The sequence below is a fragment of the Triturus cristatus genome, chromosome 1_2, assembly GCF_964204655.1.
Source record: "Triturus cristatus chromosome 1_2, aTriCri1.1, whole genome shotgun sequence".
In the NCBI taxonomy this organism is placed as follows: Eukaryota; Metazoa; Chordata; class Amphibia; order Caudata; family Salamandridae; genus Triturus; species Triturus cristatus.
Genome location: NC_140580.1, coordinates 843,201,743 through 843,225,022, shown reverse-complemented (window position 1 = coordinate 843,225,022; position 23,280 = coordinate 843,201,743). Strand labels below are relative to the sequence as shown.

The 23,280-nt window shown below is 44.0% G+C and overlaps 1 long non-coding RNA gene across 1 annotated transcript in view; it reads right to left on the bottom strand.

Annotated features, from left to right (window-relative positions):
- Nucleotides 1–15,284: 15,284 nt before the first annotated feature.
- LOC146868127 (uncharacterized) overlaps nt 15,285–23,280 on the bottom strand; it is a 124,853-nt gene continuing 116,857 nt past the window's right edge. The window contains exons 4-5 of the long non-coding RNA XR_014962418.1: nt 16,133–16,272; nt 15,285–15,453 (exon numbers count right to left, since the gene is read on the bottom strand). This is a non-coding gene — a long non-coding RNA (uncharacterized LOC146868127). The remainder of the gene's footprint in view (nt 15,454–16,132; nt 16,273–23,280) is intronic.

Below are 23,280 nucleotides of genomic sequence, written 5' to 3'. Positions count from 1 at the left end.
AGCAAGGATGCGTACTTGCACCCCTCTTGTTCAACCTTCACATTGCCGATCTCGGGAGATACCTGGAGCATAGCAGTCTGATTCTGCCACAATTGGGTCATGCAAAATCGAATCTGCACATTTTACAATAGGCTGAAGACATCGTCATAATGGATCGGGCCAAATCTGGCCTTCAACGAGCCCTGTGTAAGCTTGATGTATAAAACAAAGCTAACGCCCTTAAAATCAATCAGGACAAAACTAAGGTCCTGATTTTTAGCCGCTGCAAAAAAAGAAAACTCTAACATGGAACATCGGGGCCACAAAGATTAAATCCACATCAAAGTACAACTATTTGGGGGTATGGTTTAGTGAGTCTTCCAGACCATCAGTCCACTTAGCTGCCCTGAAAAAGAGAGCTGGGCCATAACATACCGCCTGACCCGACTCAATCAGTCCCTCAGCAGATCCTATACTGATGGTGATTAAAGCCACCCTGCTTCCCGCCCTAAGCTATGGGCATCAGGCCTTTCCCAATGCATGTACGGCCAGTCTTGACCACACCTGGATTACTACTTACAAAAAAATCTTTCGACTTCCGAAATATATACATAGGTCAAGACTACGACTGGAGTTGGGTCTTACAAGACAATCCCTTTCCTGTGAGGCAGACACCCTGAAGTATTACATAAGGGTATCAAAAGCCGCAGATAACACTCTTAAAGCCAATTTAAAAGAAACCTTTGCTAGTTCTGGGAACCCATGGAACCGACAAGGTAAAGGCTATAAGATCCCTACAAATTGAGGAATCATCACTAACAGCAGACTCTGTTCCCTACACAGTCTGGAAAAGGGTTATAAATAAGCAGGCAAGACAAATCTCATTCCAGATGGACCTCCGGGCCTTAAAATCATCTACTATTCTGCTACCTTTGAACGATTTGTACCTCTCAGGGCTTTCGCAACCATATCTGACAGTTTAAACACATCGGCCCGCAGAAACTTTATGTTTATGCGTCTTCTAGGCCTGCGATCCACTGCTTTTAACCGTTGGGCACCACGTGATCAGGAGGGGGCTTGTAGATTGTGCAATTACAGGTCCGAATCATGGCTACATCTTTTGTGCTGCTGTCCCGCCTTGGATGCCCCTAGAAGAGTTCTAGTAAAGCCATTATATCTAACTAGGTGCTTGGAGGCATCTGCTCTCTATTTTACACGAACAGATAGTCAAATGCTTGCAAGGTCCGGAAAATATGTGAGAAATTTGGAAAATCTATTTTCTGCTCCCATTGCCTCTCCTCACTTTGTCCCCGTTTCTCAAAAACTTATCAAAGACTATTTTGCACCATGTCTCAGTGTTTCCCCACTTCACTGAGTCAGAATGTTATTTTATCTTCAATTATGATGTTTTTATCTGGGATTATGGCCATTGTATAAGATTGCCTTGTCTAAATAATGTGTTTTAAATGTGATGGTCTGCTCCGCCCTGCTTTTGATGATGTAATGATGTATCAGAGGCATTTTCATTGTAATGGTTTTTATTAACTGCGCAAATTAATTAATAAATCTAAATAATTCTTCTCACATGCAGGTCTGGAACACATTCGTTACTCTAGACATGCCAGCACATAGACATTTGTATTGACATAAATGACAACTGGTCAAGCCTGTGATTATATGTTCAGGTTCCTGGTCTGGTAGGAGCTGGTGCTTGCTATGCATAATTGAAGTTAATCTTGAACAATCATTGTGACCCATTGAGTCCAAGGAGGGGGACTTTTGACCGTTTCAATATCAGCATGCTTAATTTTATATGTTGAAAATTATGCAGCAGTTGGGCAATGAGCACTGTAATATTAAGGTGGAGTTTGAAGTTTCCTTTTTCATGTACCCAGCTCATTGGAATAGTGTTTGGAATTCTCTGGACATCTCACTGAGCTTCAGATTTTGGACCATTGCAGCTTGCCTGCTGATCACGCTGGATAAGCTGGGAGTAAACCATGTCTTCGTCTTCTAGAAGGGAGAACATGCTGGTGATGTAATGAAACTGTGCATGGATGGATACAAGGACTCACCACTGAATTATCCTGTCGGAATAGGAAAATATCATCATTTGAGTTCCCGAACATGGCATGTTAATCTGGGTGTTCTATGCTGTCGTCCCCAGCAAGATGCAGCAGTGCCCTTATTGATGCAGCATTTGTTTGCTTCAGTGCACCACAAAACCTTCTTATCCAGGCACCTGGAGCTTCCGGCACAGCTCCAAGGAGGAAGAGGAGTCAGTCATGTCAAAAGATACAAGTGTTCTGTGCCTACCATACCCTATCCATAACACAGGGTTGGGGGTGTAGCAGAGGAAGCCCCACAGGGTAACTTGCAAAGGGTGCCCCTTGGGTTTGGTATCCAACTGGGATCTACATCACCTGGTCAGAAGGTACATCAGACCAAGACTTCATTTTGTAGTTCTCCTCGTGACTAGGACCAAATTCAGATCAAAGGAGAAGCACTGCAAACTGCCTTACCTGGAAGAAAAGCTGCTGCGATGCAAAAAAAGAACACAAGCGGCCCGGGTATTGCGGTAGACCGTAGGAGCAACTGATCTCTAACTCTGATGAAAATGGCTCCAGAAATGAACCCACCCAGGCGCCAAGAGTTCTGTTGTCCTGGACCAATACTGTGAACCTTCTGCTGTGGAGAGATTTACTTTGGTTATTTATCAAGCACTTCTTACTTACTCATCGTGTCGCCACTTGGCACTAATATAAGCCCAAGATGAGAAGAAGAACCCAGAATTGCTACTTGAAACAAGTCTAAATAAGAAGACTTCTTAAAATAATTAAAAACTGCATTATCTACCCGTGAAGAGACCTAAAAAAGGAAACAGCTAGTGTGGAAATATTGGAAAAATAAGTTTTGAGGGTTTTCCCAGGATGCTTGTAATTTCTAATTTCAGCATTATGTGAAGCCATCACCTGTTCTTCTGTCTTCTAAACTGAACTATCTCACACTATGTAAAATACTGTGTATGATGTACCTTTTAGAGTTGTGAAAGCAAATGGTTCACCTGCAACATATAAAATGAAATGTTCATAGCTGCCAAGTTTTTACATTGCTTATGCATGACATTTTGATGCTTTCAGTCTAATGTTAAATGTGTAACACTTTTTACAAGTAAACCCAAGCAATATGGGTTGCAAAAGATGCCACCCACCGGTGACCACACACTACTGACTAAACTCCTCCCCTCCAACTGCACGCGGCCCTGATACAAAAATGACCATCAAATATTTAGTTAAGTTCTAACTTTCCCAATGGTGAACTGACTCACCAGAGCTAAGAGGCAAATGCAACCACTGATTAGCTACCAGGCTGAGCCAGAGCATCTTGGGGTTAGGCTGCGGGCAACGGGCAGGGGGTGCTGACTATATTCAGAGGTGTAGAGGCTGGGCCTGGCCTGCCAAGACTGGCCTTAGATGGTTCTTTAGTAGAATCTACAGTTGAGAGCTCCTTTGCTAGCAATTTAGCCTGTCTGCCTCTAGGTGGCGCTTTTAAAGTGAAAAGTTTTTCTCACAACAACGTATCCGCGCAGCCTATCTGGGATCGTGTCTCTACGCAAGAAGGGGCAAGAACCTTCTGAGTAAGTGGTTCCTAACTTGTGGTCAATGGTCCCCTCGGGTAAGGCGACGCCTACTCTGGGGGTCTACGACTGCTTAGAAATGAGATAATATTAACACATAACAAAAGCATATATAAATAAATGATGTAATTTGAAATGTTCTGAAAATGTGAAGGAATTTTAAATGGGTGGTTTAAAAATTAAGGGAGTGTCATCGGATCTGGGATCAGTGCAACTGCATCAAGCTGAATAGATTATGAATGATGAGTGGCCTCAATTGAATTAAAAAAAGCTCCAACCTTTTATTAAAATTACATTTTTCATTTTTTATATTTGTTTGTGAATTAAATTAAATAGTTCATTATGTGTACATCTGTTCGATGAACGCTTGTTCCTGCTTTTTTTGTATTGTTTGGTGGTTCAAATCATCGAAAATGCTTATGCTGAGGTCCCCAACTTCCAGTAATAACTCAGTGGGGGCCCCAGATTACAATGACGATTCAGTGGGGGTCCTCAGGTTCCAGTAATGATTAAGTGGGAGCCCACAGAAGTCAAAAGGTTAAGAAACACTAGGTGATTGTGCCCTAATTTTAACTGCACTGCATTTACATCGAGTAACCAAGGGTCTGGCACTAATTTAGACTCGTGCAGGATCCACAAAAAGGCCAGATCCTACATCACCACTTCAAGCGGTCTCCATGGGAGATGTCCCTCTAATGGAAACCCATCTCCAGCCTCGATCCACCATTGTGGAATGCTAAATCTGCAAAAGTAGTATAAGATCCACCAGTCTGTCTATCGTGGTAAGCCCCATGTTCGACAGGGAGAGCCGCGTGAAAGACTGACGTAAAATGTCAAAGACTTTCATGGAAGGGCGAGTATTGAGTTCCTATCATCCTAGGAAGGCAAGATATGTGGTTCCTGACAATGTACACCAACTTTGAGGGACACATTTAGAGTGCCCACATTAGTGGAGGGAATTCAACCATGCAATTGGCACTGGTAGAATTTCTACTCATGGTGCCCCCTTCGCACAATGAGCCTCCTCTGACGACAGACACTGCTGCATTGTGGAAGAAAGTTGAGCTGCTATCTCAGAGAAGTCAAAATAAGGATGAATTTCCAATGTCAGTGTGGCTTAGGATGGAAATCTGCCACTATGGAAAACCAAATTCCCTGTCAAAAGTCGAAATCACCATTTGTTACTTTTTATTTCATTTTAAGTATACCCTCTGACCAGGACTTTACATTTATTGTGCAAGATTGCTGTCTCATGTTGTATAACATAATATGTGTCATCATGCAAATAAATAAAAGATTTTTATTGTAACACTCAACTAATCAGTATTATTTGATTAGCCTCTGAATGATGAAGTGCTGAGGGTATTTGGAGATATTGAACTATGAGACCTTGTGATCAAGCTCAGGGTATTGCAGTTTATGAATTAGCTCACTGAGCTGTTGATAAAAAGATGGAATCTTCAAGCAGGTAAGTTTAACTCTATTACCGGTCTCCTCTCTCCACCAACTGTGCAACAACTGACACAACTGAACATTCTAAGGTAGCCTTCCAGAGACAGAGGGGAGATACCAAGGTAAGGTAGCAAGGGGGGGACAGGAAGGAATACACCAACATACATATGAAGTACAGGAGTGGTGGCTACACCTAAATGAACTAACATGTTAATAACACATTGTAACACATCTTCCCCCTACATAATGAGAGATGAAGAAGAAAAAACATGTTGAACAAATCATTTGGACATGTCATAGTCTTGTTGCCAAGCGGGTGCTTTGCGGATTCTCTGAATTACTTGCGATTCGTGTGGGGCCCAATGGTGGATCTGTGAATGGATGCGATTTGGCCAATCTGTCCATGCTCCATGTTTGGCCATTATCCATTATGGCTGTGTTTCTTCTGATCGCTGTGATTTGCATAGGTTTGGAAAACTTAGAGTCGGAATTGCTTATGCTAGGGTTCTTGACACATACCCAATCTCCTACTCCCCATTGCGGAACTTTGGTTCCATGTTTGAGGTTGTAATGGGTCTTATACTTGGTTTGATGTGCATTTATTTTGTCTTTAGAGGCCTGAATGTTGCGCATAACATTGGTTCAACCTCCCAACCAGTTGGGGAAGAATTTGGTGCAGGGTTTTCTTCCCTTTAAGGCAGAAAAAGGGGAGATGCCCGTAACTTGGTTTGGGGTGGTGTGGTAAGCCCATAACTTCTCTTGTACATCCTGTTCCACTGGAATTCTGTTAGCACTCGCTAACTGTAGGCAACCTTTGATCATGCAGTTCATCCTTTCTACCAGGCCGTTGGCCCTGGAACAGTAAAGGGGCATTTTCAAGTGAGTTATGTTCAATTTATCAAGGAACTCTGTCATGATGTGTGAAGTAAATTGTACACCGTTGTCGGTGATTATGGAGGATGGAATGCCTTCCAGGACAAATGCATCTTTGAGAAATTGGATGACAGAGTCTGTGGTAATTTGGTTGACCATCTTCATTACAGTCCAGTGGGATTGGTAATCAATTAATACCAGAGCGAATCGTTTGAACACTCCTTTAAGATTTAAGGGGCCAATTATGTCAAGGACAACCCTCTCCCAAGGTTTGTCAGGTACTGAAACAGGAGAGATGGGGGCTTTCAAGTTATTTTAGATTTATCGCTATTGGCACAAGTTACACAGTTTTTTACCTTGTCTTCCACCATCGAGTCCATATTGGGGAACCAGTACCGTTCACGTAGTCTGGTTTTAGTAAGGCTTCTGCCAAGGTGACCCTCATGTACCAGATCAACGGTTTTGTATCCAAGAGGTTAGGGTGGTATTATTTTGTCATTTCTCAATAGGATGCCCTGATCAATGTTGAGCTCATGTCGGATTTCCCAAAATGTCTTGATATCTTCACTTAATGATCTAGAGGAAGTGGGCCAACCCTGTACAGTATGTTAAAAGTTGGGTCATGGTGGTGTCTTTGTTCATGCATTCTGACTATTCTTGGGTAGTGATGGTGGTGTGATTGAGTTGAAGAATGGGGTATTCAGAGGCCTCAAATTGCTCCATTTTGTCTAAAGGGCTTCTTGAAAGGAAGTCTGCTGCAGAATTCCGATCACCAGGAACATATTCTAAGCAGAAACCCTCTAACCCAAGGATCCACTTAGCTATGCGGGGCGTATTGCACGAAGTGCCTTTGGGATTGAACATGAAGATTAGGGGTTTGTGGTCCGTGCGTATGCAGAATTGAATGCCCCATAGGAAAAATGTAAAATGTTTTACAGCCCAGAAGCATGCTAGGGCTTCCCTTCCTACTACAGAGTAGTTTGCTTAAGCTTTAGTGAGGCTACTTGAGGCAAACACGACAATTCTTTCCTTGCCATCAATTATTTGGGAAAGGGTGGCACCTAAGTCCTTGTTACTAGCGTCAGTGGTAAGTATTGTCTTGCGATTATGTTCAAAATTGCATAAGTATGGAGCTGCAAGGATGGCGTCTTTGATTTTCAGGAATCTTGGTGTAACTCTACCTGGTGATAAGCCATATAGAGATCCAGGACGCAGAAGCAGGTGGCTTCCCCCATTGTGCTTAACATCTCGTGGATACGAGGTAACGGGTGTCTCTCTACCCAGATGTTGTTGTTTAAGTCGCGTAGGTCAATGCACACCCTAATATCTTGGCTGTGATTCTTTTTAGCAATAACGATGGGGGCACCCCATTCAGCATAATCAATGGGTTGTATGATGTCCACATTTTCTAATCTAGACAACTCTTTTTTTAGGGGTTCCCACATAAGATGAGGTATTGGTCTGGTTTTGTGTATCACTGGTTTGGCGCCTTGCTTCAATTGAATTTTGTGTTGGAAACCTTTTAGTAAGCCTAAATCTTCTGAAAAACTTCTGGGAATTCATTGGTGATGTAATCACAGTTGCTTGATGGCTTTACGGCTAGAACTTCCTCCGGATTGTTGGGGTCGAGCTTGATGCCAGTTCTCTCTGATGATGCCACCCTAGTAAGTTCAGAGCCATTTTCTACTACGTAGACCTTGCACACTGTAGAACGATCTTTAAAGGATATTATGGATTTACTCATGCCCTTCATAGGTATGGGGTCCCTGTTGTATCCACTGGGTGATATGTCTGCTGTAGATAATTTGTGTTGTTCCTTACCTAAAATGGATTTAAAATCGGAATAGTTTATGAGTGTGAATGGGGAGCAATAGTCAGCAAACATTTTAACTGCTTTGCCATCAATGGACACATTGCATTCAGGATATCTTTGATGACGGTCATTATCTATTTCATTAACTTGTAATATAATTTTCTTGACTTGAGTTTTTCAATCAGGAGCAACATTTCCCCATGTTTTCCTCTGAAAACTCTTGCAGAGTCTTGCTAAATGACCCCTTTTGTTGCATTTTCTGCAAATAACTGACTTGGCTTGACAATTGGGATTATTGGCCAGATGGTTGGTACTCCCGCAGCGGAAGCATTTAAGTTTAACATTTTCTGTATCTCCTTTTTGCGTGTGCCAATTGTCATTCTTTATTTTGCAAACTTCCAGTTCCGATTCTAAATTAGTAATTTCTGACACTTTGTCATTGGAGTCTGTAGATTTCATTTCCTTTAGACAGATGGCTGTGTGCTCAATAGATTTGGCTATTTCTATGGCCTCTTGAAGGTTTGGCTGTTTTTGAAGCAATTTCTCCTGTATTTTGTTATTGTTAGTACAATTTACTAGTTGGCCCCTGATTAGTGAATCATTCAAGTCATTGAACTCACAAAGTTTGCTGAGACCTCTGAGTGCTGCAACATAAGTGGAAACACTTTCTTGTTTACCTTGACAACGACTACAAAATGTGTGTCTTTCCAGTACTATGTTTACCTTGTCACCAAAGTGGTTGTAGTTTCAACAAGGTAATTTTGAAGACATCCTCATCATTCTCTTCATCGGTATCACTATCAGGCTCTGGTAATGATTCAAATATTTTCCTGCCATGTGGACCCAAACTGTGTAAAAGGATGTGCTGTTTCCTTAAGGTGCTACATTTTTCTCCTCCAATTGCTATAAGATGCGACTCAAAAATATTTTCCCACTCTTTCCACGGAATGCTGGGTTCGCCGAATTCATTAAAAAATGGTGCAGGTTGGGACATACTAGCGGCAGCCATCATAACGATTATGAGAGTAGCGAGGAAATGGAAAATTGCACAATGTGCAGGGATTAGCACTCTGTATATGTAAATTGCTGAATAAGGAGAAGTCACAGTTCTGACAGGATAATTGCACCAGGGTATGCGTGTCACTGTAAAAAGGACACGCCATAAAATAAGAACATGTAGTTTAGGTGTGCGCGTCACCGTGAAATGACACGCTGCAATGGTGGGGACAAAGCACAAGGATTGTGTGTCACCGTGATTGGCACGCTGATGTGAAAAGCACTGATGCCCCAAGGTATGCGTGTCACTGTGAAATGGCACGCTGTAAAAATGTGAACGAGTGGCTTAGGTGTGCATGTCACCATAAAATGACACGCTACAACAGTGAGGATATGGCACCACAGTGTGCGTGTCACCGTGATTAACACGCTGAAGTGAAGTGCACTGATGTCCCAAGGTGTGCGTGTCACCGTGAAACAGCACACTGCAAAGCTGAGGAAAATTGAACCAAGGTGTTGCGTGTCATCGGGAAAGCGCATGCTGAATAGACGAGAACAGATGCCACAAAGTGTGATGATACACAATTAAGGGTGTGCGTGTCACCGTAGTGCCCCAAAGTGGAAGGAGGATATGCACGGAACGCCTTAGGAAACAACAGGATGCCGGTAAGAGTGAAGAACGCTCTCCTAAGTGCAATGTTGAGGAGGAGGAAGGAAAGCTCCGCCTAAGACACGGCGCCGCCCCCTAGCCAATCACCACGCCTTCGGGGAAGCTGAAGGCGGAAGCAGGCTGAGGCAAAGTCTGAGGCGAAGCAAATGGCGAAATGGAGGGCAGGAGAGCGTGCGAGAAGAGAAGGCAAGTGTCTGAGCACCCCTCCGATGACCCAGCGTGCGAAGCTGTGTGAGAAGAGAAGGCAGAGGGAGCGTGTGAAGAAAAGAACAAGAACTGCCTCAGCGTTCCTCCGAAGTTAGTGAAATCTTGAGTTGTGGCGGTGGTAAAATGATTGAAGAGGCGTGAAGGCGTCAAGGAAACAACTGCCTCAGCGTTCGTTGTGAACTGCAGCAGAGACGCCAATGTCACAATTTGCTTCAAGGACCACGTTGCTTCCCACAACATATGCCACCCATGCGCAAACAGGCTGGCAGTCACCAGGGGCAAGATGACAGAAACGCCTCAGAGAATACTTAACAGCCACCCGAGTAGTGTGCCAGAGAAACTGCTGCAAAGTCCTTCAGAGTTGGTGCGCCACAGGAAAAGATGACGGGAGAGAAATTCTCCAAAAAAGATCATAGAAAGCTAGGGACAGAAAATTCTCCACAGCAGGCGGGTCAGTCTACAGTTGTGACGATGGTCACAAGAAGAGCCTCCCAGTATGATTGTCAGAGAAGGAAAGTTCCAGGGAGGAAACGAGGGTATCCTCTCAGAGTATCTCAAGAATAAAACAGTACCTTATTTAAGGGATTGTGGAGTTTTACATCAAAAGGGGAGGAGCCGGTGTCGTCTGTCCCCTTCCACAGATCGTCGCTAGTGATAAAAAGACGGAATCTTCAAGCAGGTAAGTTCTACTCTTTATTACCGGTCTCCTCTCTCCACCAACCGTGCAGCAACTGACACAACTGAACATTCTAATGTAGCCTTCCAGAGACAGAGGGGAGATACCAAGGTAAGGTAGCAAGGGGGGGACAGGAAGGAATACACCAACATACATATGAAGTACAGGAGTGGTGGCTACACCTAAATAAACTAACATGTTAATAACACATTGTAACAGCTATCTATCAGACCTGCACTGCACATTTGCAGCACTCAAAATGTTTTATTAAGCACACAAATGATTTACAGGGCACCTCAACTGTGGTGCCATTAAAGCTTCTTTTTTGTATTTTAATGAACCCTCTTTTGTTTTTGTATGTTTATGTTTTTGCTGAAGTTTGTTGATGGCATCCTTACAGTGTGGTTATGTGATAGAACAATGCATGCCTCAACAATGCATGCTTGAACTACGCGGTCTCAACCACAATCGCATCCTTACTAGGCCTGGGCGATAAATTCCGTTCCGCTCGCAGAATTTGCGGAATTTGGTTAATTTTGCGTTCTGCGGTGAACACGGAATTGCCCAAAATTCTGCGTTCGGCGGCTTCGCACTTCGAGATATTCCCCCCCAAGCACGCAAACAGCGTTCACGAACAGGTAAAAAGCATCGTCAGCAAGCAATTCCGTGTCTTCGCGGAATTTCCGCTTGCTCGCTGAGATTTTTTACCGTTTTGCGGAGTTTTGCATAGCGCAACTACGCAAATTCCGCCCACCCCTAATCTTTACCACACATGCCTTTACCACAAAATATTGTGGTAAAGACATGGTTGGTAAAGGGACATATGTGATAAGGATCACATCCCTGCCCCTCTGCCCTGAGCCCTAAAATTCTGCCCTCTTGTAGTTTATTCTACCTGCACCAGCCCTATAAACTACCCAGACCCCCTATCCTGAGCCCTAAACCCCAACCTCCTAGCCTCAAAAAACTACTCCGACCCCAGCACCATGCCCTAACCCTTAAAACTTCTCCCAGCTCTGAAAACTCCCCCTTTCCCGCCTGCCCTGAGCCCTAAAAACTGACCCCAGCCCTGAGCCCTAAAACTCAGCCCACCTAAAAACTACTCTAACTCCAGCACCCCCACCCTGAGCCCTTAAATCTTACCCCTAGCCATGAAAACTGCCCCTTTCTCGCCCCCTTCCCTGAGCCCTAAAATTCAGCCCCCTAAAAACTACTCCACAACCTCACGTTCCTCTCCCTGAGCCCTAAAACCAGCCCTCACCCCCTAAAACCTACACCCACCTTCCCCCCGGCCCCAGCCCAATTTATCCAGCCACGTCCCAGGCCGTCCTTTCTAACACATGCCTTCCGGTTCCTCTCCCATCCGCTGAGACAGCTAGAATGCTGAATGCCTTAACCATGCATATGCCTGGTTAAGGCATATACATGGTTACATCAAGGGTTGTTCAGCTTGCAAAGAAACGGCACGCATGCTTAAGGCAGTGTTGTTAAGACCGTTTCCCTTACAGTGTGGTTGCATTTTGAAATGTCATGGGTGGCGAAACATATGAAACACAACTTAGGGCATCATTTTGCGGGCGGTCATCGCTGCGGATTGGAGACCGCTCGACATGTAGTCGGCGGTTCCACCTGTCATTTATGATATGAACTCCATGGAGGTGGTCGGAAACATGCAGTTTTCTATTGCGACTTGTGCTGTGGCTCGGAAAAGGGCCGTAGCACAAGCTGCAATAGAGAAAGGCATGTTTGCCAACATCCATGCACCGTGTGCCTGACAGCATGTGGTGCCTGGCAAACGACGTATGGATGTTGGGGGGTGCATACCGGTGGCCCACAGAGCATGAGGGACCTGCAAGGGGCCCCCAAAGTTCTTTTACTACACCCTTTCCATGGCGGTGGGACCACCATGAAAAGGCTGTGGGAAATGGACATCGTAATCTCTATGGCAGTGACTGCGCAGGCAGCTACTTCATTGTAGGGATTACTGTCTGACCGCCGCCCCGACGGACTCCTTGAGCCGGTCGGAAGCGGCAGTCTTTCCCCTCCGCCCACTGCACTCCGACTATCTGTATCTTAATCCAGCGGATGGACCGTTGCCCTGGATTTCGGGCAGACCGCCACCGGTAGCCTGTCAGTGGTGGCTCGACCGACATCATATGAGGTCCTTTGTTTGGTTCTTAGATGTGAAGTGAAAAAAGTTGAACTCCTTGGGGATATCAGAAATATTACTGAGTGCTTATGTTTAAAATTTGCTAGTCGGTTTTATGCTAACCTTCAGTTTGCTGAGGATGACTACATATTTCACTAATTCAGGGTTTGCAGCAGTTCGACAAAACCGTATCTTTTGAATTAGGGCCTGTAACAACAAATAATACATAATATGGCTATGTTATGATATTTTACTATTCAATGTTCACTTGAATATGTGTCCTTTATGCTGCTTGCAATTTCATACGCACCCCAATATCCACAGAAATCAGATTTGAGTGTTTAGAACCGTTTTAAAGGGAAAACAATGATTCCTAAGTTGGATGCTCAATTACATGGTATTATCCCTTTGAGGCAAGAAAAGTCTGAATCCGAGCTCGGAAGTGTCAGACTGACAATTAATGAGAAGTGAGGTGTCTTCGGCGGCCATGTTGCATGAGTCAGATGGCCTGAAGGGTCTTACTCTAGATTTGCTTCAGCGAGCTCCAGGCGTGCAACAGAAAGCCCCTTGTGGAGATGCCTTGCCTCTGCCCATTAAGCTACTGGCTTTCTTATGACAAGTAGCTGAAGGGCTAATGCAGTCCACAGTCCCAAACAAGGGCAGCCCAAGGCTGTGTATAACATGGGTTAGCAAATGCGTATAGACAACGTACACATGAAAAATCCCCATACAGCTCTAGAAACAGATCAAAACAAATGGAAAAGATATGTTCCAGCAGCACACAAACTCCAAAAGTATTGTAAATGCTTAACCACAGCAAACGGCAGCAAAGAAACTTGTGCAAAAAACATGACTGGGCTTAATGAAACATATAAACCCTGACTCGTGGCCTTTCACAGATTTCCCCCAGCTTTGCCAAGGAAACACCGACAAATCCTTAGGACAGCTTCCCATGCCTCGATCACAGATGCGAGGTTCTTTGGCCGATGTGAATTAGACAATGATACACAATGTGGTAGCCGAACTGATGCTTCGAACCTTACATATGCACGATAATATGTAAATGTTGCCGAACATTAACCCTACATGAATCAGTTACTCACATGTAACCTTCCTCCAGGAATGATGTGATGATTTTTAACTATTCAGGAAAATAGAATTTTGCCACTTGGAGCACTCCCCATAAACTGTAATAAAGACTTATTCTGTGGCCTTTTGCTGTAATTTAGCACCCCCGCTAGATGGAGCCGTAAGCCTTTTGCTTTACTTCTCCTTACATGGGCATCAGCCATTCCTTCCATAAAGAGTGTCAAAACCAGGGATTTAATTGGGATGAATAAACTGGGGGGGGGGGGGGGAGATGGGGGGAAGGCGTCTCTCAAATGGGCGTAGCCAATGTAATTAAGTGAGTGGCTTAAAAACACATAAGCTAAAAATCTGTGCTCTGCATAGTATGCCGCCCGACCTGTATTTTCTGTTTGTCATTGCATCCAGATATACGATACAACAAGTAACATCATACCTACAACAAGTCAGGTCTATTAGCTTTGTCAATGGGTGTTAGTTGCATAAGATAAATAAGAAGCAACCATGGCTTGTAAATCATACTGAAAACGCTTCCACTTAAAGCCCTGGAGACACCACGACAATGTTGCTGCTCCTGAGTTTCAAAAAGAGAAGGTAAATCCGGAGAGCAGATGTGTCTCTTTAAAGGATTTCCCTCCCCTACAACTCTCACCTGGCATGACGTCATGCCGTAACTTTTCCACTACTTGTGAGAAGTGAATAGTGTGAGTACACCCACATCGATGTGCATGTGCTTTCTGTCACTGTAGTCTGGAAAAAAACTGACCGTCTGTGCCAGGGCACAAAACAGCCAGATAGAGACCCGTTTCGAGGCCCCGTTTAAAAAAATGCCGGTGCTCAGCACAGGTGAGACCCGGCCCACTTAAAGCCCTGGTTAAAACACAAGTGGTTAAGAAACTGCGCAATGCACTTAAAACGCCTCAGCGAATCGAATGAATGCCTTCCGAAAAAATCTGTGTAAATGTAACAGGTTTGCCATCCTTCAGGGATTAATAAAATCTGAACTGCTCGTGTTGGGTGACATAAACACATTGGATTGTTCACGCGCCATCAGACAGTACAGCCGCACGTGTTTGCTATTTAAAGTAACGTCAGTGTGCGTGTACCGTGCTAGTCAAGCATGAAATCAATTACATGTATCCCCAGATGCTAACAAATTGTTATTTAGACTTATGGGAAACAACCTTTCGGTAATTAGCATCAAGAATGTATTGTTGTCCCTGATTAGTCCCTCCCCCACACCCATGAAAAGATGATGAGACGCCAGGAAGTGCAATCAGCAGTTATGGGAATGTGGAATAAAGTAAATGAAGGTGGCGCTGATTGCATGACTTGTAACATGGTCTGTTGAGGAAGAACTTTCAAGGGCACTTATGTGCGTATGTGTGTGAGCACAACCCTCTTTAGACTACTGCAACTCTGCCAAGGAATCCGGATTCATTACAGTGCTGCAGTCCATCCGAAAAGCGCCGTCTCGCATGGAGGCGAGTAGGGGTGCAACAGTGAAGCATGGAAGTGTCTGCAGCAGGGTCCCAGACATTGCACTGTTGCCAGACACATCCCAGACTTGCTGGCATCTGCACATTAACAAGCATTTGCAATGCAATCAGTCTTGCCTTTGGGACCTTATATGTATTTAGCTATGCAGCACATTAGCCTTGGTGCTGAAACATCTACTGTTCTTTAACATGGAGGGAAAGTAAGCACCAGCAAGCAAGCATCTTTAAAGGACAAAAAACACAAGGCTCTGAGAGGCAAAATAAGCAAACTGTAATTAACAGAATAAAAGCACAAATGCTTGATTGTTACATAAGAGTCGGGAGGAAATCTTTAGATATCCAGTCCTTGATTTAAAATAAGATGCTGGACAGTCAATACAGCAAACACGTTTCACCCGTTGCGGGCTTCTCCAGGGCTGCAATACATATAGTAATAAAAAAGATTTTAAAGTAATGTGTATTGTGTATCATAAAAATTAACAAAACAGTATACAACATTGAAACTACAAATAGTAAAAAGACATGCTACCAAAGATGATGACAGGCAAGTATACGTAAACGGAGAAACTCCAAAAACAATAACACCATTTTGAAAAGCACAAACAATAATATCTAAAGTGCTAATACAAAGAAGACAATCAAATCAAAAGACATTCTTGCTGCACAATTTATTGTTCAGAGAAGAGACAAAAGTGAGAGACACACATTATTTGGTCACAATTAGATTTTTTCAGTCAACTATATTTCAAATTACATATGGTTCTTCATAATCCATTGTCTCCCAACATGCAAGGGAATTAAGTCCTCAACTTACCATATAGTAGGCAGAGTGACTCCTCTAGATAGTATATTCAATGTCTAGTGCAATAGAGTTAAAAGCAGGAAAATAAGGAAAAGAAAGAAAACACTTAACAGATGAAATACCTCTAGAAAAGAGAGTTATTGAAAGTTTAACATTGTTGCAAAAAAGAGACCTAAATCTACCTATAGTATGATGAAATACATCAAAATAAGTGAGAAAAGGGGTCATCTCAACAAGATTCATTGGGTCTCAAACCAGCGTGAGAAGAAACAATGTTTATGGCATAATCATACCTGTATCTCAAGAAAAATATATTCTATCTCTTTCAGGAGTGATCCAAAGTTGGCCAAATGTTTGTTTAAATAGAGAAGAATTTCATTTCTTGTTATCTCTTCTTTCCGAGAAACATTCGAATATTGTGCAGCACTGATAACTATAAACAAAAACAAACAGATTGAGGGAAACGGAAAAAAGATTTTTCAGCTAAAATAAAACGCAATTCAGAAACAAGAAACTACATACGAAGAAATGATTATGAAAAAATATTTTTGGTGACATTTTTATGGTGAATTTATAATTAATCCCGCACATATAATAAGATAAGAATTCAATTACGTAAGGTTCTAAAAAAAGTTTTATTAAAAACAAGTACAATTTGCCTATGGCAATCGTCCATCGAAATATTAGTTAATTATATAATTCATTAGAGAAACGGACACGAGCGGAAGAGCAATACTAACAAAATACCTGTTTGTCTGGAGTATGGTGCAAACAGTATTAAAGATGTGAAACCGTTTCCTCATACTCCTCCTATGCCCGCGGCACAGCTATTTTAATAAAAAAGCGAACGCCCTTTGCAGTGGCAGGTGTGATAACAGACCCCCAGGGACGATATGTAATAATATGGGGCTGCTTGGGTAGGGACTCAGTTACGATAGCCAATTGCTATGGCCCTAATGTAGACACACCTGAATTCTTTAAAAACATTTGGGGCAAAATTGCGAGCGTAGGGTCCACACTTATAATCTGGGGTGGGGACTTTAATGTAGCCCTTAATCCAGTCCTGGATAGGTCCAACGCCGCAGCGCACCATTACACCAACTCTCAAGCGACATTGCAGGGAATACTGGATGAGGGGGGGATTGGTAGATAGCTGGCGTTATACCCACCCACAGGTCAAGGAAGGCACACACTTCACAACGTATGCTTGGACATGGGCTTGTTTAGACTATTGCCTACTCTCCAGGGGCCTGGGACAGACTATCTGGAATGTTGTCCATCCTGCCAGAACCTTCTCAGATCATTGCCCAGTGAAACTCATACTCACACCTCCAGGTTACGACAAACCCAGACCTAGTTGGCGATTGCAACCTACTGCTCTACTGGACAAGGTTTATCATAGTGAACTAGGGGAAGAGATTCAAGATTTTTTTCGGAGAAACAAAGGGTCAGTGGACAGCGTGGAGATGATCTGGGAGGCCTTCAAGGTCACAATCAGAGGGTTCGGTATATCAAAAAGTTTTGGGGTGCTCAGGGATATTCAAAACACGCTCAGGAAACTGGAAAAAGACCTAAGGATGCTAGAGGTGCGGTTGGGAACCGGGGAAACGGGAAACGCTTCTCCACTCACATCCTAGAAATTAAAGGACCTGGGGAGATAGTGCAACGAGACACAATTGAAATGCTTGAAACATTTACCTCGCACTATAACACACTATATACCACGCAGCACGACGGATTGGTGGACATGGACGATTTCTTGGGAGATGTGGCACTTGGGTGGCTAAGCAATACGCAGAGGGAATTCCTATGCCTTCCTTTTGAGCTGGACGAAATCAGAGAGGCGATAATGCAGCTGAAAAATGGGAAGGCGCCTGACTTAGATGGCATTCCCGCCGAATTCTATAAGCATTATATAGATATTATGGCTCCAGTTCTTAAGGAAATCTACGAAGAATCCTTAGAAAGGGGAGTGCTTCCCCCCTCAATGAGAGAAGCGCTGATCACGTCCCTTTTGAAGCCTGGCTTCAACGTGTTGATTGAACAATGAGAATTATGATGGGGATGCAAGGTGGTCAGTCCAGTCTAGGAGTATGGAAGTGTTGCATTGGATTATCAGTAATGGTGAAAAGATATGGTCCAGACCGTGGCCTTTGGAGTAAGTTGACTGGATCACATACTGTGCTACTTTAAGTGTGTTGATGTGGTTCATAGGGGTGTCTCTTGTTTATTTCATGCTTGACTTGTCTGGGAGTTGAAGTTGCTGATGATGGATGTGTGGACATGTTGGATTTATGAGCTGATGAATTTTGAGAATTTATCAATGAAGTTTTTGTTCTATCCAGCTTATCTGTAGATGAATTTGGAAGCGGTGGACTTTATTGCAGAGAGTGGCAAGTGGCATATGATACACTCCAGGGAGTTGAGTGTTGCTTGTTTGCCTATGATGTAGGACAAGGAGGATAATGGATAATGGTGAGGCCTATTCTCTTTTTATGAGCACGGTCCACATGCTCAGTTCTATTGCCGGTGGCAAGGACACCTAGGATATTCAAAGATGTGGGGAGCACCATGCTTCTGGGATGAACAGTGCATAAAGGACATAATATATAATGGAGTGTCCAATGTGTGGTGCATAGACTACTACTGAGCATGCACTGAGAATCAGATGGAGCTTCTGTGCAGTCTGGTGGTTAATTAGATGGGTCTGAGTTTTGGTCGATGTGTTATGAGATGCTATGTGAGTGCATGGTCAAAGTCTTGATGTTACTGTGGGATGGGTTGTGTGGGTGATTAGTCAGGCTCATGATTACAGTGTGGATGGGTAGAATGGGGGGCTTGGTGAGGCATATGACTATATTTTACCTTGCTGGTTGTTTTGGAGAAGAGGTTCTTGCCCTAAGCTCTACCTAGCTCTATCAGGACAATCAAGAAAAGTTCTCAGCTGTGTTTGCCATTTTACGGAGATGCCCAGACTGTAGGACATCCTGGGAAATTCATTGAAGTAGGTAGATGACAGGAAGCAATATTACTTCTTGTATAGGAGATGCTGGCATGTTGCTTCTTTTCCCATTCAGAGGAGGCCTGGCTTGGCAGTTCGGCAAGGCATGTTCTTACTGGATCAGGACTAAGGGCCTGAATTAAAGTTCGGTGGATGGGTTACTCTGACACATGTGATGAGCATCCTGTCCACCAAGTGCATTATATGCTATGACAGCTGTAAAATGGCGGACGGTATATCCCCCACCATGTGATAGAGTAATACAATTGAAAAACTTTAAATCAAGCCCTAAGTTTGATTTGCATCAGGGTGGTTTTTTTCTAGAGAGACACAGTAGGAAAAAACAATGTCATGCTGACCAGAGAAATTACCAGTGACTGATACTAATTCAGGCATTTCATTCATCACCTTTTTTTTTTTAACAATTCTTTTTATTGAAATCAAGGCATGACATTTGAGAAAGGCACATTACACATACAGTGGCAACGGGTTATGGTACAGGGGTGTCACATGACAGAATAATAACAAAACAACAGCACAAAAATTGCAATTAGAGCATGTTAAAAATCTCGTATGAAACAGATTCTTCCCTCGTCCTCGGGGCCTCACATATACCTCCCCTATGGATGTTCCACTTGTCCCATACCTGAGTCCACTTGGTGGAGCACCCCCTAGCTTCATATATGTTTTTTCTGTGACCATGCACCAATCCATATCCCTACTCCAGTCTCCTATATCTGGTGGGGTCTGGGCCTTCCACAATTCATCCATAACCTTTTTGATCTGCTCAGTTTGACGCCCTAAGTGCAACAGGTATGTCTAGATCATCATGTTGCACATCACTGACGAGTCCCAGCAGCCCATAGCAGGTCTGAGGTTGCCTCTTTCCAGTTTAGAGGTGACCTGGTCCAGCAGTTTGGGCTGGACTGTTCCTTATGGTTCTAACTGCTGATGATCTTTACTTGATTAACACTGGCTATTTATCACATCATGGTCACTTCAAGTAATTCGTTCAATGGTATTTTTGTTCGAGTCGCCCTTTTCATGGAAGTCTCCGGAATTTCTTCTTAAAACTGAAGTGATATCACTTTCTGCAAAGATGGACACGTGGAATAAAACCTGCTTGTCTGAATTCTTTTAAAAAACATTTTGTGGGAAACCTGTGATGTCACTTCCAGTAGAGATGGGTACTGGGCTGGGAAATACAGTAGTGTCACTTCCTGTTGAGATGAATAGTGAGAAATGCAGTTATGTCATTTCCTGTGGAGATGGATACCCCGAAGAAAAAACAGAACATTTCTGACAGACCTTGTTCTGTGAAATGTCAATATGGCTAAGTCCTGACATGACTGGCTTTTGCCTGCTGTGTGACTTGTCCTATCCCAACCTACTCCTGCCGTGTTTGGGTCTCAGAGGCAACAGGCCAACTTGAGGTTTGCGGCTGCATCCCAGTCCATTATTTTACAAACCATGCCAACTTAATTAGGAACTAGCCATATGCAAATCAGTCTTGACCCTGCTCCAATAGGACAGTCCAGTCCAAACTGCCTAGCCAGATCCTCCCTTAACAGGAACACGAGCAAACCAAGACCAGTTTCACCCTGATTGGGGATTTTCAGTCAGGTGGAGCTTGTTTCTACTGGGACAGTGAGCTAGGATCCCCACCTGGGTATACCCATAGTGTATATTGGGATTTTAGTTGTGTAGGATGTGAGCCATGCACAAGTAATAGGTCCACAATTTCCCCTTACTCGGAACAAAGCACCCCATTGTGGTGTGTAACTCTCTCAGCGAAGCAGAGGAGTCCAACACATATTCAACAGAGATGGTGTGGACTAGTCATCCCCGTTTGCTGGTACACAATAATAACACTGAATAAATGATTGTCCAGTCAGGGCTTTTCCTTTAGTAAAAGAAGAAGTACATTTATTACACTAACATTACTAAATACTACAAATTTAGAAATATATACATCAGGCAGATTGAAAATACCTTACATGACAAAATGGAATCACATTTGACCACTAAAGTGTTGTGATCCCCCCTCCTCCTTGTCCAGATAGCATATCACAATATGAGGGGTATCATTTTAAATAAAACAGTAGTTCACCATATAAAAAGACAAATGTACCACATGTTAAAACCACTATAATTTCTTGTATATTTACAGTATTCGATCATAACCATGAGTAAATGCAATCATTATGGTCAATAAAGCATTTCAACATTGCTCATTGAAATAACATGTGTCTGTGTCTCTTTTATAAACATTTAGGCCACATAAAATGCAGCCACAGACCGAGGCCCTAGCGAACAACTGCACTTGATGTATCTGTATGTTTATATACACATTCAGGCTACATAAAATACAGCCACAGACAAGCCCCTAAGAAACACTCCACTCACAGCTGAAGAGCGAAATCTCTAGCTCTGGGAATGCTTGAAAACTGATGAAAATCCTAGGAGGGTCATAATCTTTTAGATCTCACAATCATAGGGTCAACTGTTAATTTGCTTGGGGGGGGGGGGGGGGGGGTGCAACGACTGTTTCAGCCCCCTACAACACTTTCCAAACAGCAATATCGCCCTCTGTAACAAAAGAGGGAACGGTGCTCCTTACTAGCAACTCCCCTCCCCCAAGGGCCAGTCGAGCAGCAATCTGCCAGGGCTGTTTGCTGTTCCCAGTCCAGCCCTGGTGCCACTGCCCTACTGCAGGCTCCACAGGAAGAAGAAAATATGTAGACCATCAGGGCATTATGAGGCATGCCTTCCGTGAACAGCAGTGAACATTGAATGAGTGGCACTCCCGCTGCTTGGGAGAACCGTATTAGGGTTTTTTTCTGGGGTACCGGGTCTCACTGGGCACCCAGCCTTCTCCAATTGCTCTGTGCAGCTTAGGGATCCGACCTCTGACTGCCCCAGCTGGCTCTACACCTATCTAGCACTCCATATTTCCAGCGTAGAAGCAGGAAGAATGCATCTCCCGTACCCGCTCAACGTGGACACTGTTCTTCACGTGCAGTGGTAACCCCGCTCCACCTAGACACCGGCACAGGGAGAGGGAGCGAGGCCACTGTCATAGGGGGCCCAGAAATGGTAACCCGGGCCTCTTTGATGGGGTGGCGCGGTGGTGGTTCCTCACTCTCCAATGAATTGGCCTCCAGGAAGATAGGAGCTTTGGGGAAGGTGACCAAAGGTGTGGGGAGGTAGCCCCACTCATGCCTCCTTCCCCCAGTAAAGTTGGGTACACTGTCTTGTGTTGACCCCAGTCAACCCTGGGGTAATCTTTCACTGGTGTAACAGAGCCCCTTCCACTCACTTTGATCCTCGGTGGGGGCCAAAGGTCACAAACCTGAAAAAGCCCATAACTCGGGCCCGTTGATCTAATTTGGATGATCCTGGGCTAATTATTCTCTTCGTGGTCAGCGCTAGCCACTAGGTACATAGGTGGTTCCTTCACAGGGAGCTGGCTCTTCTAGCTCACTGCACCAGTTTGTCTCCTGGTCTTTGTTCTCTGGTGCTCCTCGCTTTGTGCTTAGACTCAGAAGTCCAGATCTTTTCCCCTAACTGGTCCTCAGGGGGTGTAAGGGAGCCAGTCTCACTGACCCTAGAAGAGACCTACAGGTCCTGGAGTCAAATGGGGCACAGTATTTATTCCCATAGGGCATCATGGGGTTTGTCCTTTCAGTTGTCCATGGTTGTTGCCATTGTCTAGCCCTTCCCAATCCTCCTACACAGCATGCTGGGACAGAGGAAGGTGCTGCTGTACAGAAGTCACTGTTCACATCGCCTCTGTAAGCCTCAGCTCTGCTCCTTGCTGACATCACTACCATGGTCTTCCCCACCAAAACCTCAAAGAAGAGCTCCCTCCTGTGATGCCTCCAGTGTTCAATGGGTCTGGGCTATCCCCAGGCCTGGTACAGTGTAAAAGCTAATTAACAGATGCAGATTTTCTTTCCCACTCCTTCTTCCTTAGGAACTAAGGGAAGCACTGTTAATTAGGACGCTTGTGTGGGGAGTCCTGTGTTATCTCTGCTGGGGAGCAATGTAAACTACTTGGCTCAGCAGGGTGAAAAATGGGCTCTGATCCTGGGCTACGCCAGAGAAATTTGAGAATTCTGGACAACCCATAAGAGGTACATATGTCTGATTGTGATTTGCATAAACTATTATGGTGCACATGTTTCACCCCATTTTGATATCTTGATGGACTTTTTAGGCTGAAGGAAAGTGAAACTGCACTCTAAGGCAGATTTCCCCATGTATATTATAAAGTGTCACTGCAGATAAAACAGTAAACCAGACTGACTTTCCCTATGAATGCCAAATAATATTATAAGGCCTACCTCAGGCCAATAGCTAACCCTGCAGAGTCCCCTCTGCACCAAGCAACCTGTGCACCATTAGAGGGCTGCGCACAACAGTATTCTCACATGCATA